The 17,463-nt window shown below is 43.8% G+C and overlaps 1 long non-coding RNA gene across 1 annotated transcript; it reads right to left on the bottom strand.

The window, feature by feature from the left end:
* Nucleotides 1–225: 225 nt before the first annotated feature.
* On the bottom strand, nucleotides 226–10,199 carry LOC138748207 (uncharacterized). The gene is made up of 3 exons (XR_011347869.1): nucleotides 9,852–10,199; nucleotides 2,439–2,554; nucleotides 226–1,286 (listed from the first exon to the last, which is right to left on the bottom strand). It is a non-coding gene; the product is annotated as an uncharacterized lncRNA (long non-coding RNA).
* Between the last annotated feature and the right edge of the window lie 7,264 nt (nucleotides 10,200–17,463).

Raw genomic sequence — 17,463 nt, 5'->3', positions numbered from 1 at the left:
GGAAATGCAGGAATAAAAATGAAGGTAGCACCTTTGATTACCTCAGGATTAGTTTCAGCTGCTTCAGAGAACAGATGTTAAGCTGTTCCAGAGAATAGGTGTTCTTGGAGGCTTGACAATGAGACATCTTGATCTACAAAAGTTCCCGCAAGCACCTTAAAATCCATTGGCTCTGTTGCGTCCAAGTGTTTTTGCCAGCAGGTGGCAGTGTGAGAAGTTCCAAGAACTCAGACATCACCCAATGACGGAAGGAAGGAAGACCAGAGGTGAGGGAGGAATGCACAGGTTGGGAGCCTTTCAATCTATTACTAACTCAAAATAATTCATGGCAATTGTACCAGTAACCAATGGCAATTCTGATAATACTCCTGATAGCTAACTGTGATACGACACTGCGAAGCAGTTCTCAGTTTGGGTTCTGACAACTGGACAACATCGAGGAGCCTCAGTAAAACTGCCATTCATAGTATCTGGGGATAAAGCTTCTGTGGACAGCACCAGAGTTGGTGACTGTTATTGTTGGGCTGTACTTACCACACAGTTCCACGTTACTGCAGGGCTGCATTCTTGGTTCAACTACATACAGCCTGATTCTCCAGTGACCTTTCCCACCCACCATAGCACCAGAAGTTTCCTGATATTTGTAACTTGCTCATGTCTGCTTGCTGTTGTGTCAGCAAGGAAGTCATAGAAAGTTTTGTTGATCAGTTGATAAGTGTTCATTTATTTTTATTTACAGCAAAGTAGAAGCCGATTCCGGCCATTTTAAGCCCACGCTGCCCAATTATTCCCAAATTAAACTTCAACTCCCATCTGTTTGGAAGGTGGAAACTGGAACACCAGGAAGAAACCCACACAAATCCAGGGAGAATGTACAAACTCCTTACACACAGCGCCAGATTCAAACACAGGTAATTGGTGCTGTAATAGCATTGCGCTAAACCTCTAATAATATTCAATATAACAGTCACTAAGAGAGGATTCATTTGGCCTAAGCTCACCTAATATAGTATAACGCTCTCTGCTGAAGATTGTGTTTTGCTTCAGATTCCAATATCTTCAATCTCTTATGTGTCAACTAATGCCATTTCCTTCTCATCCTCATTCATCCACCTCCGCCATTCCATGCCCATCATGTCCCAGCTTCCCTCGTCCCGATATCCTGTTCTTATTTATCCTCCAGGGTTCATTCCATTCTGGTTCCAGTCCATTCCAATGTTTCTTCCATCGCAACAGGTCTACAGCAGATGCCATCCCACTGCCTCTTGCACAAAACCCTGGATCACCTGGACAGCAAAGATGCTTGTTAACTATAGTTCAGCATTCAGCACCATCATCCCATCAAAACTGATCAGCAAACTCCAAGACCTGGGCCTCGATACCCCACTGTAATTGGATCCTGGATTTCTCACTGCTACCATCAGGAAAGAGGTGTAGGTGAAACAAGACTCGTACCAACAGGTTCAGGAAGAGTTGATACCCCTCCACCATCAGACTCCTCAACAACAAACTCAATTAGGGACTCATTTATGGACTCTTAATTTGCATGTTATTTTTTTCTGTATTTGCACAATCAGTTTTACATTTATTTCTTCTTGAGTATAAGTTACAGGTACCGGTAATTAGATATTCTGCCTGGCCCGCAGGAGATAGAATCTCAGGGCTGCATGTGATGTGATGTATGTACTCTGACAATAAATTTGAACTTTGATTCCTCCCATTTGCAGATGCATATGCCTCTCTGAAGATAGGTGTATGCTTCCTTTCCTCGCCCCATGCCAAAATACCATTGGCTGTTGTTTGCCCTCCTAACATCTCATGAGCTTTGCACATTATCCAATCAGTACTTTTATAACAAATGCTAAAGCAGAAGATGTCTTGGGAAAATTTTACCCTTGAGAGTGTTTTCATTGTACTGTACCTGTACTTAGTGCACTGTGGAACAAAGCATTTCTCTCTCTTTTGTTCCCCTCTCTCTCTCCCTCCTCTCTGTTTCTCTCACTCTCTCTTCCCTCCCTCTACCCCACCTTGCATAGTTCCTGTTCATTAAAAGAGGTGATGGCTATTGTATCCAATTTTTTAGTCTTTGTTTTTAATGTACCTGAAGTATATTTCAATGCAGGAACAAGGATGAATGTAGCAAGGATATCCATTGATGCATAGAACATCCTACCCCAAAAAAGGACTTCCCGAAGGTTTGAAAATATACAAAACTGCCTGCTCAGTAGAGATCAGTAATTCCTCCCATTTCCAGATGCCATATCCCTCTCTGAAGAGAGGAATCATAGATTAATGGGATTAATTTGCGATCACTGTTAAGGAGGGCAATAAAAATTTGACATTGCAGATGTGTTAATTATACAATAATTTGTGTATAGTATCTGGAAACACAGGGCCAGAGTTATAAATCTTTCATTAAAAAACTGACTGCAACTTACTGCTTCTTGTACATGTGTGAGTCACTCTATAAATGGCTGAGCTCAGTTAAACAATAAAAGACTGAGTTTATTTCATCATCTACTGGTGGTGTAGGTTGTTTCTGCAGCAGCTGGTTCTATAGGATGAAACAAATTATGGCTAATTAATCAGCAGACAGTTTTTTTTATAAACCAGTGTACTGACAATTATTTCAGCTGTGTGGCAAACAGATCCACAGAATTAATTGCACAGTCAGATAACCACTGCGTACATGGTGTTATTAAATGAGCTATTAGCTGGGTATTTGTGAAGAATCATGCATTTTAGAGAGCACTTTCATTTACAATGTATTGGAAGCCAAAATCCATTGAATGATTCTCCTTGTTAAAGGAGTACAGTAAAATCCTCATTATCTAGAATTCAGCAACTAGCAAAAAAAAATTAGAAAATAAATAGGTAAAAAGATACGTAACTTTAAAATGGGCGCCCCCAGCAATTAGTTCGCCAATCACGCAACATGCAATCTCAAGCAACCAGAAAATTCACTTATCCAGCATCTATCACTGCCCATAGATGCTGGATACAGGGGATTTTTATCGTATTAGACACTGTGAGCAGGAAAGGGCTTTGGCAAATACTAGAGCGCATCGGATGTCCCCCAAAGTTCCTCAACATGATTATCCAACTGCACGAAAACCAACAAGGTCGGGTCAGATACAGCAATGAGCTCTCTGAACCCTTCTCCATTAACAATGGCGTGAAGCAAGGCTGTGTTCTCGCACCAACCCTCTTTTCAATCTTCTTCAGCATGATGCTGAACCAAGCCATGAAAGACCCCAACAATGAAGACGCTGTTTACATCCGGTACCGCACGGATGGCAGTCTCTTCAATCTGAGGCGCCTGCAAGCTCACACCAAGACACAAGAGAAACTTGTCCGTGAACTACTCTTTGCAGATGATGCCGCTTTAGTTGCCCATTCAGAGCCAGCTCTTCAGCGCTTGACGTCCTGCTTTGCGGAAACTGCCAAAATGTTTGGCCTGGAAGTCAGCCTGAAGAAAACTGAGGTCCTCCATCAGCCAGCTCCCCACCATGACTACCAGCCCCCCCACATCTCCATCGGGCACACAAAACTCAAAACGGTCAACCAGTTTACCTATCTCGGCTGCACCATTTCATCAGATGCAAGGATCGACAATGAGATAGACAACAGACTCGCCAAGGCAAATAGCGCCTTTGGAAGACTACACAAAAGAGTCTGGAAAAACAACCAACTGAAAAACCTCACAAAGATAAGCGTATACAGAGCTGTTGTCATACCCACACTCCTGTTCGGCTCCGAATCATGGGTCCTCTACCGGCATCACCTACGGCTCCTAGAACGCTTCCACCAGCATTGTCTCCGCTCCATCCTCAACATCCATTGGAGCGCTTACACCCCTAACGTCGAAGTACTCGAGATGGCAGAGGTCGACAGCATCGAGTCCACGCTGCTGAAGATCCAGTTGCGCTGGATGGGTCACGTCTCCAGAATGGAGGACCATCGCCTTCCCAAGATCGTGTTATATGGCGAGCTCTCCACTGGCCACCGTGACAGAGGTGCACCAAAGAAAAGGTACAAGGACTGCCTAAAGAAATCTCTTGGTGCCTGCCACATTGACCACCGCCAGTGGGCTGATAACGCCTCAAACCGTGCATCTTGGCGCCTCACAGTTTGGCGGGCAGCAACCTCCTTTGAAGAAGACCGCACAGCCCACCTCACTGACAAAAGGCAAAGGAGGAAAAACCCAACACCCAACCCCAACCAACCAATTTTCCCTTGCAACCGCTGCAATCGTGTCTGCCTGTCCCGCATCGGACTTGTCAGCCACAAACGAGCCTGCAGCTGACGTGGACTTTTTACCCCCTCCATAAATCTTCGTCCGCGAAGCCAAGCCAAAGAAAGAAGTCATTATTAAAATAGTGTGAATTATAGGGTGGTCGTTCAATTAAACCACATGTTCATATACAGATGGAAACAACAGGTTTTTGCAGTGCATATGTACTCTCTTCCTTTCCACAACTCAACTGAACAAGGTGAACTTTGCCATCAACACTGAGCTAGTCTGTCAGTGACAAGCAAGGTGACAAGATTCCTTTATTGTCATATAATAGCACAAAACATGTAATATTACACGAACTTGCCCCTGCCTATCATAAGGCAGAGTTGCCATTATTGTCACCCAGTGCCCCTTACAGTACGAGAGAATGAGAAGGAAAAGAGAGTCCCTTGGGAGACACTGAGTGTTCGTGCATTCACCTCCGGTGCTCACACAGCCTCTACAGCTGAACAGACACCAGACACGAGCTCCAGATCCAAACCTCTGACACAATCAGGAAGCCTTCAGCACCCGAGGCCCTTCGGGAGCCCTTCTTGCCGAGGTCACCATCCTGTAGGGTCACCTCCTCTTTATCTCCCTCTCAATGGAGGGGGATGTTCTCATTTCTGGTGCCCTGCACTGGGTCCAGTACCTCTCCAGAGTCTGCAACCTCTCATGGCTACTGCCAAGCATAGTCGCCAGCATCGTGGACGCAGGCCCTCCGGTTGCAGGATTTTAGTTTAGAAAGACCGTCGGCTCCTCTAACAGGTGGTTGAACCCCTCAGAGGAGCACTGCATCTCTACTCTCTACTTTCCCAGGTCCACAACAGGGGCAGCGCTGCCGTTACAGCAGCAATGCAGCCATTTTCAGCAAGATAATTTGGCTCACTCCAGCACACTGTGGTCATCACAATCTGTCAAACCTGAGAGGAGCAGCAGAGATGAAGGAGGACTTCCACACAGACCTCAAGAAAATTCTGCTCCACGTCCCAGTGGCAGAAAATCTAATACCAGGCTACTTCAATGCCAGGGTCAGAAAACATGATAGGCAGAGGGAGCAGGGAAAACTAACTCCAAAGGATATCCTCTCTTGTCATCATCAACAACTTCCCATGTCAAAGAAACAACCACATGGTCTCATGATAACATTAATCCTTGCACTGGCCCCTGTGAGATTCCTTATTCAGATTTTTAGATATCAGATTTATTGTCAGAGTGTTTACATGACATCACATACAACCCTAAAATTCTTTTTCCTGTGGACCAGGCCGAATTACCACTTATTGGTAATGCAAAAATAAAAGTGTACACAATGTACACATGGAAACAAATGTAAACAACTGACTGTGCATTTCAGAGAGAAGTAAAAAATAAACAATAAAGTGCACAAGTCAGAGCCCTTTAATAAGTCCCTGATTGAGTTTGTTGTTGAGGAGGGGTAACAGTTCTTCCTGAACCTGGTGGTGCGAGACTTGTAGCACCTATACATCTTTCCTGATGGCAGTAGTGAGAACAGAGCATGTGCTGGGTGGTGTGGATCGTTGACGATTGCTGCTGTTCTCCAACTGTAGTACTCCCTGTGGATATTCTTGACGGTGGGAATGGGTTTGCCTGTGATGTCTTGGGCTGTGTCCACTACCTTTTGCAGGGCTTTATGCTCAGGCCTGTACTAGACCATGATGCAGCCGGTCAGCACACATCTAAAGAAATTTGGAAGGGTCTCTATGTCATACCAAACCTTCACAAACTCCTGAGGAAACAGAGGCACTGACATGTTTTCTTCACAATTCCATTAGTGTGTTGGCTTCAGGAAAGATCCATATTCTTTTGGGAATAAGCACATCACCTTGCACTAAGATAATATCTGCTGGACTGAACATTCTGTTATCTCCAACACTCTACCCCCAAAATGACAGCAGTAGCAGAGGGGTGCTGCAATAAAATCAATGTCAAAGGCCTCAAAGACCACTTTCCTCAGGGACTGCTTCGTAGAAACTCTGAGATACCAACCCTACTGTCTTGACTCAAAATGTCAACTGTCATTGCCCCACACAGATGCTATCTGACCAAGTTCCACCAGCAGCTCATATTTTGCTCCTCTTGTGCCTTTGGAAAGTCCACATAAACTGCATTTAGCCATCCCTTACCAATCACAGAGCACCGATGGCATAGGGATTATTCAAGGTGGTATGTGAATGGAAAGAAAACGGTTGAAAACCACTATTCCAGATTGACATTCAGGAAAAAGCTGTGTCCACATTTTATTAATATGAGTGATAACAAGCAATGTATAAGCCAGTCAATCTCATCTGGCTAAATGGGCCTCCAGAAGTTTTTATTAAAAGTCTTCCCATACTTTCCCTTGTTTGCCACCTAAAAAGTACAAAGTTCTGATTTATTGTCAGTCAGAGTACATATATTCTTTGGCTTGGCTTCGCGGACGAAGATTTATGGAGGGGGTAAAAGTCCACGTCAGCTACAGGCTCGTTTGTGGCTGACCAGTCCGATGCGGGACAGGCAGACACGATTGCAGCGGCTGCAGGGGAAAATTGGTTGGTTGGGGTTGGGTGTTGGGTTTTTCCTCCTTTGCCTTTTGTCAGTGAGGTGGGCTCTGCGGTCTTCTTCAAAGGAGGTTGCTGCCCGCCGAACTGTGAGGCGCCAAGATGCACGGTTTGAGGCGAGATCAGCCCACTGGCGGTGGTCAATGTGGCAGGCACCAAGAGATTTCTTTAGGCAGTCCTTGTACCTTTTCTTTGGTGCACCTCTGTCACGGTGGCCAGTGGAGAGCTCGCCATATAACACGATCTTGGGAAGGCGATGACATCACATAAAACCCTGATGTTCTTTTTTCCTGCAGGCTAAGCCGAATTTCTACAGTGCAGAAGAAACGTACTCAAGAAAAGTTATGTGTCTAAAATGGAGAAATCTAAAACAAATATGTAAACAAGCTGCAATATAAAGACAAAATAAAAGTACATAAGTAAGGGTCCTTAAATCTGATTGAGTTTGTGTGGAGGAGTCTGATGGTGGAGGGGTAACAACTGTTCCTGAACCTGGTGGTGCGAGTCTTGTGGCTCTCTGATGGCAGCAGAACCATCTCACCCACTTGGAAGGCAGCAAACATCAAATTAACTGGTCTTTGAACACCACCTGCTGTATTTCATTCACATTGCATCCAGAAACCACCAGTATGGACTCAAATGTGCAGACCTAAAAATAAAGAAGGGATCTGTTGAAGATCCAGAAGTTTAACATGCCATCCCACATTTTGAGCTGGGACTAGCCTTAATAATTTTGCCTTCATTATCCTGAGCATTCATTTCTCTTCATACATGTGATAAAATCTTCTTCAGTCTCAAGGCAGCCAAAGCTCCACTCTCGGTGCCCTAACTCACACCACATCTTGTCCATCCTGAAGTTTAAACAAGAAAGTCTGCAGATACAAAGTACAGTACACAAACATGCTGGGGAAACCCAGCAGTATCCTTAGGGACATAGGAAGGTCTGGGCCCTTTGTCAGGAACCTTCATTACTTGCCTATCATTATCTCTGAAATCTCCTCTAGCTCTTTGCTGCTCCAAGACTTTTTCTCTACTGTAATAAGTCTGTGCCTGTACAACGGAGTGAGGAGTGAAACAAAAAGCAGAATGCTGGAAGGGTTGATGAAGAGCTCTGACCCAAAACGCTGCTTACTCTTTTGTTCCCACGACTACTGCTCGAACTACAGATTTTTTTTTATTTAGACATGCAACACGGTAACAGGTCATTTCGGCTCTCAAGTCTGTGCCGCCCAATTTACCCGCAATTAACCTACACCCCCGGTATGTTTTTGAACAGTGGGAGGAAACCAGAGCTCCCAGGGAAAACACATGCAGATACGGGGAGAATGTACAAACTCCTTACAGACAGTGAAGTATTCAAACCCCTGTCTGGTCCTGATCGCTGGCACTATAAAGGCATTGCATTAACCGCTACACCAACTGTGCTACCCACTTCCTGCATCTATACTTTCTCGTGTGTTTCCAGGATACAAGAAGAACTTAACTGATCAATGAGCATCTCATGTCTGTGCGCGCGTTCTCCAGGAACTCCAGTTTCCTCTCACCCTTCAAAAATATACAGGAGATTGTAAGTCAACTGGGTGTATTTGGCCAGACACTGACTAGTGGGCTGGAAGGGCCTATTACTGTCTAAATTTTAAAAATGAAGAAGGATGTACTTTAGCCAAAAGCAATATCAGTGCACAGGACAGAAATGTTCTGCCAAACATTATTAGTTGTTTAAAAAATGGTGTGCCTCCTCCCAGCTGAGCCCATGTCTGTCAGACACTGCAGATGCTTCAAGGAGTTGAGCAAGAGTTCAACAATTAGATCTCAGGAAAACCTGCACAAGGTTAATGCAAATAACTTCCTTGTACCTTGGGAGAAATAAATATTGAAGCCTGCAAAAGAAAGCCATTAAAAACTCTACTTATGGCATATATGTATATTTGGCAGCACAAACTGGGCCAAGAGGAGAGGTGCTCATTTACTGCTGAACACTCCTTAAATATCTTGATTAGCTCTTAATCACAAAGGTGCAATTTGGTGCACCAACTTGATAATTAATGTCACAGTTGTCATTGAGTTAATTGACTTGTTGTTAAGACATGGCATTGCCATGGATACCTTTGTTTAACCATAATCACAATAATGGTTCCCCAGACTTTGAAAATTACAGTGAACAAGAACAGGAGGCAGAATAAATAAGTAAATAAGCTGATGAGAGAAACACATCTAAAATATTTAAAAAGGAGATTGAAACAGAAATTCCAGTTCCGTGACTGTAAAATAAATTATATCAAAATGCCTGCATTAAGAGTGAATTACTAAAAAAAAAGCCCAAGTTCTACTTGAGCACTTGGGAGCTTGGAGCAATAATGAAATAATATATTAAAAAATGATAGTTGGATGAACATGCTGTGGAACAGGAAAGTCTGCAGACACTGTGGTTGTAGTGCAATATACAAAAGTGTTGGAGAAAATTAACATTCAAGATTCTTTTATTGACATGTAATAAAACAGATGTAATATTAATGTATTTAGTCTGCAGTAAGGTGGGCAAAGTTTCACCATCTGAAGAAATTGCTCAGCGCCCTTTACTGTGCGAGAAAGAGAAGCAAAAGAGAGTCCCTTCAAAGTCCCTGAGCATCCATGGATTTGCCTCCAGTGCTTCTGCAGCCACACTGACTTCAGTCATGGGCAACCCAAGGTTCAAATCCAAACCTACAAAGCGACCTTTTTTTATTCAGGTGCCCGTCTGCTTTCTGCTCATACCTCGACAAGGGGCTCAGACCTGAAATGTTGTATTACCCTTCTGATACATGACACATGACCTGCTGAGTTTCTCCAGCACCTTTGTGTATTACACTTTGATGAACATGCAGAACTCAACAATGCACCCAATACATTTAATTTGTAATTGTGACAAGCTCCCACAGAAATGTGGACAAATTGAATTTTATGGACCAAGTTATAGGATAAAATATAGGAGGTCGACTATTACACGCAAACTACTCTTGGTTGGGGGTATGTACCTGTGTCAATCGTGGCGTCAGGGGATGGGCGGTCGGGACCTGATTCGTGGTGTCAGGGGCTCGGATGGTCGGGGGCGTCCGTTGCTCCGGTTAGCCGGGGGCTCCGGGAGGTCTGAAGGGCAGGTGGGGTGGGGGGGGGGTCCGACTTTGACACGGATGCAACTCTCCCCTGCCCACACACATTGCGGGAGAGAGGTGTTTAGACTAAGCCCGTGTCCCTTCAAGGCACTTAACTCTCGCGCATCCAAACTCCACTACGCGAACCCACCGCGCAGGCGCCCACCCGAGACTCGCGCATGCGCACGGCACTCAAGATGGCCGCGCCCAGCCACTGGACCCCGGGACGCCGACGAACCGAAGTAAGCGCGCACATTTTGGCCTCTGACGTGTCCCGTGTCCCTGTTCTCGTTTGTCAAATGCAACATTTGATTTTAAAAGTTTGCTTTAAGGACTGCGGTACTCCGCGGGGAAGTTCCCGCCACGGCCGTAAATCGGGTGCTACCTGTCCTAGACACCACCTGCAACCTGACACTCTCATTCTCTGTGGGCGAGGCAGAATTACCACTTACTGGTGGTGCAAAATATATATACACACAGTGTATATCAGCTTTTCTCTCATCATGTCAGCTTGTTTCTTTTTGATTTATTTTAACGTGGACAAACAGCACGGTGACAGGCCCTTCCAGCCCATGAGTCCGTGCTGACCAATTAACCTACAATCCCCATATGTTTTTGAAGGGTCGGAAGGAACCCCACGCAGACGGACAGTGCCGGATTCGAATTCGGGCCGTTGGCGCTGTAACAGGGGTTTGCTGCGGATGTCCCATAAGCCCTGCTGAAAATGACTCGTAACACAATCAAAGCAGCATGATCTGGTGCGAGCTGCCACATTAATCCATTTGGTTTCACCCGATGGCTTTTGGTTTCGCTCATTCTTTCCTCGGCGGCTGGAAAGACAAATTTGTTTCTGTTTCCCAGTTCTGAAGCAGGGTACCAAGCCTTGAAACATTAACTGTTTGACCTTCCATAGCTACTGCCTGGCCTGCTGAGTGTTCACAGCAGGGGAGCATGAGGTATATACAATTATAAGCAGCACAATAAGGGCCAAGAAGCAAAATCCTTTTCCCAAAAACGAGAGGGTAAATGTTGAGGGTGACCAGAAGGAGTTTGAAGAGGATTTGAGGGAGCAAATGTTTTCTGGAATGTGTTGTCAAAGGAAGTAGTGGAATCAGATACCATTAAGACCATAAGACATAGGACCAGAAATAGGCTATTCAGACCATTGAGTCCGCGCCGTAATTCAATCATGAGTTGATCCATTTTCCCACTCGTTCCCACTGTCCGGCCTTCATCATCCCCTGGCTAATCATGAACTTTGCAATTAAAAGTTCAATAAAGCCAAAGTAAACCATTCACCATTTATCAGTGAAAAGTCTCAAATACAAGTGTAATACACTCAATGACTTGTCCTCCACAACTGCATGTGGCAAGAAATTCTTCAGGCATAGGGTAGCCACTGTAGCTGAAGAAATACCTCCGCATCTCTGTTCTAAGTGGATCCCCTTCAATCCTGAAGTTGTGCCCTGTTGTCCAAGACTCTCCCACCATGGGAAACAACCTTCTACATCGACTCTGTCTATGCCTTTCAACATTCAAAATGTTTCAATGAGATCCTCCCTTGTTCTCCTAAATGCCATCGAGTGCAGGCTGTCAAATGTCATATGATAGGCCTTTCATTCCTAGAATTATCCTTGAGAACTTTCCCTGAACCTTCCCTAATGACAACACATCCATTTTTAAATGAGAACCCCAAAACTGCTCACAATGATCCAACTAAGGTCTCACTAGTGCCTTATTAAGTCTCAACATCACATGCCTGCTCTTGTATTCTATTCCTCTTGAAATGAATGTCAGTATTGTATTTGCCTCTTTCACCATCGAATCAACCTGCAAGTTTACCTTAAGTGTATCCTGCACAAGGTCCTTTATTCATCAATCACTGTGTCTGAGAGTATACATTGTCAATTAAATGGTTAAGGCATTGAAGAATATGGACCTAATACAGATCAGCGTGAACATGGTGGGACAAAGAGGCTGTTTCTGTGCAATACAGCTTTTACCTTGTAGTTCGTCTTTGTAATTAAAAGTTCAATAAAGCCAAAGTAAACCATTCACCATTTATCAGTGAAAAGTCTCAAATACAAGTGTAAATTCAGCACCACAAGATTTAACCTCATGCAAAGAGATTTCTTGGGATCCAGGATCCATTTTAGGCCCAATCCTTCCCAAATGTACACTATTATGCCTCTGTTGGCCCACCTCCCACAGACTGAACTGGCTTTGAAGAGCCTTTGCCCTGTGAAAACCCATGTCAATGCATGGTTTCCCATTCGGTTTTGCCACCACCATTATTAGAGTTTGTGGAGGATTTTTACCACTAAGTTGTTTTCTGGGCCATCCATAATGCCCAGTATTTCGCTGTTTCGTTTTGTCATTGACCCATGCTGCCAATGGTCTGGGCTCCTTCATAGATTGTGTGGCTAGAAGTGAAGACTTCCTTCTCCAAAGCTCAGAAATGAACCAAATGTGTTTTACTATCACCCAGTTATTTTTTGGTCATTATTATGGACAATGGCTTTTTATTCCAGATGTTAACTTAATGAACTGAACTTAAATTCCTCAGTTACCAGGCAAATCTGTCTCCAGATGATTAGTTCAGCCTTCTGCATGACTCATAGCACAAGCACCGTTATTGTTACCAACTAATCCCCATCTTTTAAAATGTTGCTACTAATCTCAAAATCATCCTTTCAAATTATAGACTTCCAAAATCACTCCAATAAATCTGGGTCTTATGAGTGGCACCAGAATTATGTGTCTCCTGAACAACCTTCAAAGTTCAAAACTTCAGATTTATTGTCAGTGTGCATACATGACATCACATACAAACCTGAGATTCTTTTATCCTGCAGGTCAAGCAGAATTTCTACTTACTGATTAGTGTAAAAGAAAACTGTACTCAAGAAAAAGATAAACATGGAAAAGAAAGAAATGTAAACAAAGGAAGGAATAGAACATAGAAAAGCACAATACAGGCCCTTCAACCCCACCTATATATTCATACCAAATACTACTAAACTCTTCCAACCTCGCAACCTTCTATTTTTCTTTCATCCGTTGCCTAAGAGTCTCTTAAATGCCCCTAATGTTTCAGCCTCCACCACTACCACCACCTCTGGCAAGGCATTCCAGGCACCCACAGCTCTCTGCGTTTAAAAAAAAAACACCCCTGATGTCTCCCGTCAACTTACCTCCCTTCTCTTTGTACAGATGCCCTCTGGTGTTTGCCTCTCCTGCCCAGGGAAACAAGCTTTTGGTTATCCACCAAAGGTTATCTATGCTCTCCTCTCATCCTTCTTCGCTCCAAAGAGAAAAGTCCCAGCTCTGCTAACCTTGCCTCATAAAACTTGTTTCCCAATCCAGGCAACATCCTGGAAAATCTCCTGAGCTGCCTCTCCATAGCATCTACATAATGAGGTGACCAGAATTGATCATAATACTCTAAGTGTGGGCTCACCAGGGATTTGTAGAGCTGTAACATGACCTCTCTACTCTTGAACTCAGTTCCTCTATTAATGAAACCCAGCATCCCATGGGCCTTCTTAACTGTATCAACCTGCACGGTAACCTTGAGAGAAGTATGGATTTGGATCCCAAGGTCCCTCTGTTCCTCTTCACTGTTAAGCATTTGATCATTAACCCTGCACTCACACTTATCCGGATTAAGCTCCAGTTCTCTGCCCAACTCTGCATCCTGTCTATATCTTTTTGGAATCTACAACAACCTTCAGCTTCATCCACAGCTCCTCTGAACTTTGTTTCATCCACAAACCTACTGACCCATCCTTACACTTCTTCATCCAGGTCATTTATAAAAATTACTAAGAGCTGGGGGTCCCAGGACAGATTCTTGCGGAATCCACAAATCACTGACTTCCAGCAGAATACTTTCTGCCCATTACTAATGTCTGCTTTCTACACGCAAACCAATGTTTAATCCACACAGACAAGGTTTCATGGATCCTATGCCTCTTGACTTTCTGAATGAGTCACTCATGAGGGATCTTGTCAAATTTCTTACTAGACCACATCTACCATCCTAAATTCATCAATTTCTTTTGTTACCTCCTCAAAAAAACTCAATAAGGCTCGTGAAACATGACCTTCCCTTCCCTTCCCTTCCCTTCACAAAGCCATGCTGTCTATCCTTGAGTAGACTATACTTCTCCAAATGCGCATAGATCCTATCAGTAAGAATCCTATCCAATAGTTTGCTCATCACTGATGTAAGACTCACCGGTCTATAATTTGCAGGATTACCTTTTTTAAAGGATAACACGGTTAGCGTAGCGCTGTTACAGCACCAGTGATCCGGGCTGGGGTTCAAATCCCGTGCTATTTGTGCCACCCTCCCCCCACCCTGCTGGGGGTCATAGCCTGTTTAAGTAATAGCCTTGTATTCTTTTCATCTCACGTAACATAGGAAAGAAGTATGGAAGAAACCAAAACTTGACTGCTTTACAGGGAAAGAGGCTCATAAACTTTGAGCAGAGTCTTAATTGGTGGTGGGGGGGTGTAGCTCAAAAAGAAGTTGAGAAATGGCTGCTTTAAAACTGCATATTAGATTGAGGCATGGTTAGTTTAGTGGTTAGCGCAATGCCATTAGAGCGCCAGCGATTGGGGCTGGGGTTTGAATCCCGCGCTGTCTGTAAGGAGTTTGTACATTCTCCCTGTGTCTGTGGGTTTTCTCCGGGAGCTCCAGTTTCCTCCCACCTTTCAAAACGTACCAGGGGATTGTCGGTTAAATGGGTGTAATTGGGCGCCACAGACTTATGGACTGAAATGGCCTGTTACCGTGTTGTATGTCTAAATTTAAAATTGCATCACAGTTTTTGTGTACTGCGATTAAAAAAAAATTGGCCTTGAGTGAAATGTGATCACAGGCCTTGAGTGAAATAATTTGTGGTTGGTGTCAGGGAACTCTGAAAATTTGACTTGGCACTTCTGCAGAAATTCAGCCAAGCATGCGGCACAATTTTCCATGTTGGCACACAAGGTGTCGCAAGTGTGGTGGGTAGATGGAAGCAGCTACAAGAGGAAGTGGTCAAGGCTGGTACATTCACAATATGTAAAAGACATTTTGACAGGGTCACAGACAAGAAAAGTTTAAAGCGATAGGAGGCCAAATGTTTGTCCGGGGCCGCGGAGCTTTAGATTGGGAACATGTGGTATCTGAGAGGGTGGTAGGTGAATTCCGGGAATGGTGCAGGCCCCCCAGGTGATCAAGTGCATTGTGAACAGTAACAACAGGAATTTAATTTTAAAATGTAAATTGTGAGACGGTTATCGCATCTGGACAATAACTTTGTCTGCAACATTGATTTATCGCTTATTGTGAATTTCCAACAATGTAAATAATGTGTTCAATGTTGTTCTGGATATAGTTTGCACTGTTGTGGTTTGATTAAACTTTTGTAAACAAATAGGAACCAAATGTAGGCCTATGTTCAGGTAGACACCTTGGTCAGCATGCAGGAGTTGGGATGATGACCCAACTGCAGGACATTATTTCCTTTGTAACTCTCCATCAGAGAGTGGATGAAATTAGTCAAGCCATCCCTGGATTATGTGTTAGTGCCATCAGAGTGCAGGAAGTACTTAGCTTGACAAACATTTGTGGATTGAGAAACAGAGCTAAAGCTAACATTGCAACTGAATGATCTTTCATCAAAACTGCCCAGTCCTGATACTAACTAGAAAGGCCATTCAGCCGAAATTATTCAATCCACTGTGGGGGTCCAAAGATGATCATGTGACAAGTCTGAAGATGAGATGTTGTTCCTCTAACTTGCTTTTTACAGTGTGTCAGTTCAGTGTAAAAGAATAAAGAGTCAGTGGGAGTGGGTCGGAAAGCATTAAAATACTTCAGCTCTCCATTCAAATGATCTTTTTTTATTATTTAGACATGCAGCACAGTGACCAAGTGAATAAAAGTATGGAAATTCATGGAACAGATGATGTACACTCCTCCCAGACATGCCATTTTCCATAAATGGTAGTTGGTTAAAGATACTGTGCAGTGGATGGAACAGGTCCACAATAATTCTTTGATTTAGACCAGCCATTCTAAATGGGAGGATGAATGCAACCCCCCTCCCCCCCCACCCCCAAATCCCATGGGGATACAGCACATTTTTGGACTAAAATCATAAAATATTTAAATTTTTAAATATATTCGGTAGGAGAAAAGTACAGAAGAAACCAACCAAAATTAATTGCTTCACAGGGAAGGGGCCCATAAACCTTGACCAGTGTCCGAAAGAGGCCATAGCTAAAATAGGTTGAGATTAGCTGATTTAGAGCATCAAACATTACAGCACATTACAGAGTGGGACTCCTAGACTGTAAAAGGACTGGATGGCTTGGAGTATGACAAATGTGTTCAGAAAAATTTTCTAAATCAATATATAGATGTACCAACTAGGGAGAGTGCAATACTGGATCTCCTCATCTCCTATTAGGGAACGAGACAGGACAGTACAAGCCCTTTGTCCCTCGATGTTTTTTAAAATTATTAAATTAGACATACAGCACTACTAGTCAGTGCCACACAATTTGCACTCCATTAACCTACACCCCAGCATGTTCTTGAAGGGTGGGAGGAAACCGGAGCCCCCGGAGAAAACCCACACAGACGGGGAGAACGTACAAGCTCCTTACAGACACTGCAGGATTCAAACCCAGGTTTGGACCCAATCGCTGGTGCTGTAAAGGCATTGCGCTAACTGCTACGCCAACTCCCAGCAAATGTTGTCTATAGAGGAAAGGGAAACATTGGTGGAGCAGTTACCCAATCTGCATTTGCTCTCTTCGATAAAGAGGACACCTCACTGAATACACCTAATGCAGTGGATCAAGTTTGCAATTAGATGAGGTTAGTTGATGGGTAGGCAATCGATTGAACAGGAAGTGATAAAGAGAGTAAGAATATAAGGGCCACCTTAATTGGTGGGTTGCAGCAAGAAGTCTTCCTCAGTGATCACCACAGAAATCAAATGACAATGATTCATCCAAGATTAAAGCCTGTTATGGCAATCAGAAAATTGGGCACCTTTTCAATTTTGCTGCAATAATTCCGAACTGAACCACTAGTGCTAAACTATTAAAAGAGGGAAAATGCGTTGGGTCGGAAAGGATGAAAGGGAAGATCAGGGATAATCAGTTGTGATTAAATGACTCAGGGGATAATCGCCAAAGACCAAAGATGAGGAGAGAATGGAAATGGTCAGAAAGATATCTGAAAGATCACACATTGGGTCAGGTGTCCAGGAGTAAGGATGTGAGCTAAGGATCAGGGCCTAAGCAAAGCAGTGGAAGTGGAAGGAGATCTGCATACAAGGATATAGAGGTGGGGATGGCAAGGGTGTATGCATCATTCAAGTGGCATGGGTGGAGTTTGACATCTCCATTTGTAGTCTTTGGGGAAACCATTGTGTTGGGGTCCAGACTGGTGGCACAGTCAGTGGGGGAAAGAAATTAGTGAAGGGAGGGA

Source organism: Narcine bancroftii, chromosome 1 (genome assembly GCF_036971445.1).
Source record: "Narcine bancroftii isolate sNarBan1 chromosome 1, sNarBan1.hap1, whole genome shotgun sequence".
In the NCBI taxonomy this organism is placed as follows: domain Eukaryota; kingdom Metazoa; phylum Chordata; class Chondrichthyes; order Torpediniformes; family Narcinidae; genus Narcine; species Narcine bancroftii.
The sequence above is the reverse complement of the archived record's forward strand: the minus strand, read 5'-3'. Positions and strand labels throughout refer to the sequence as shown.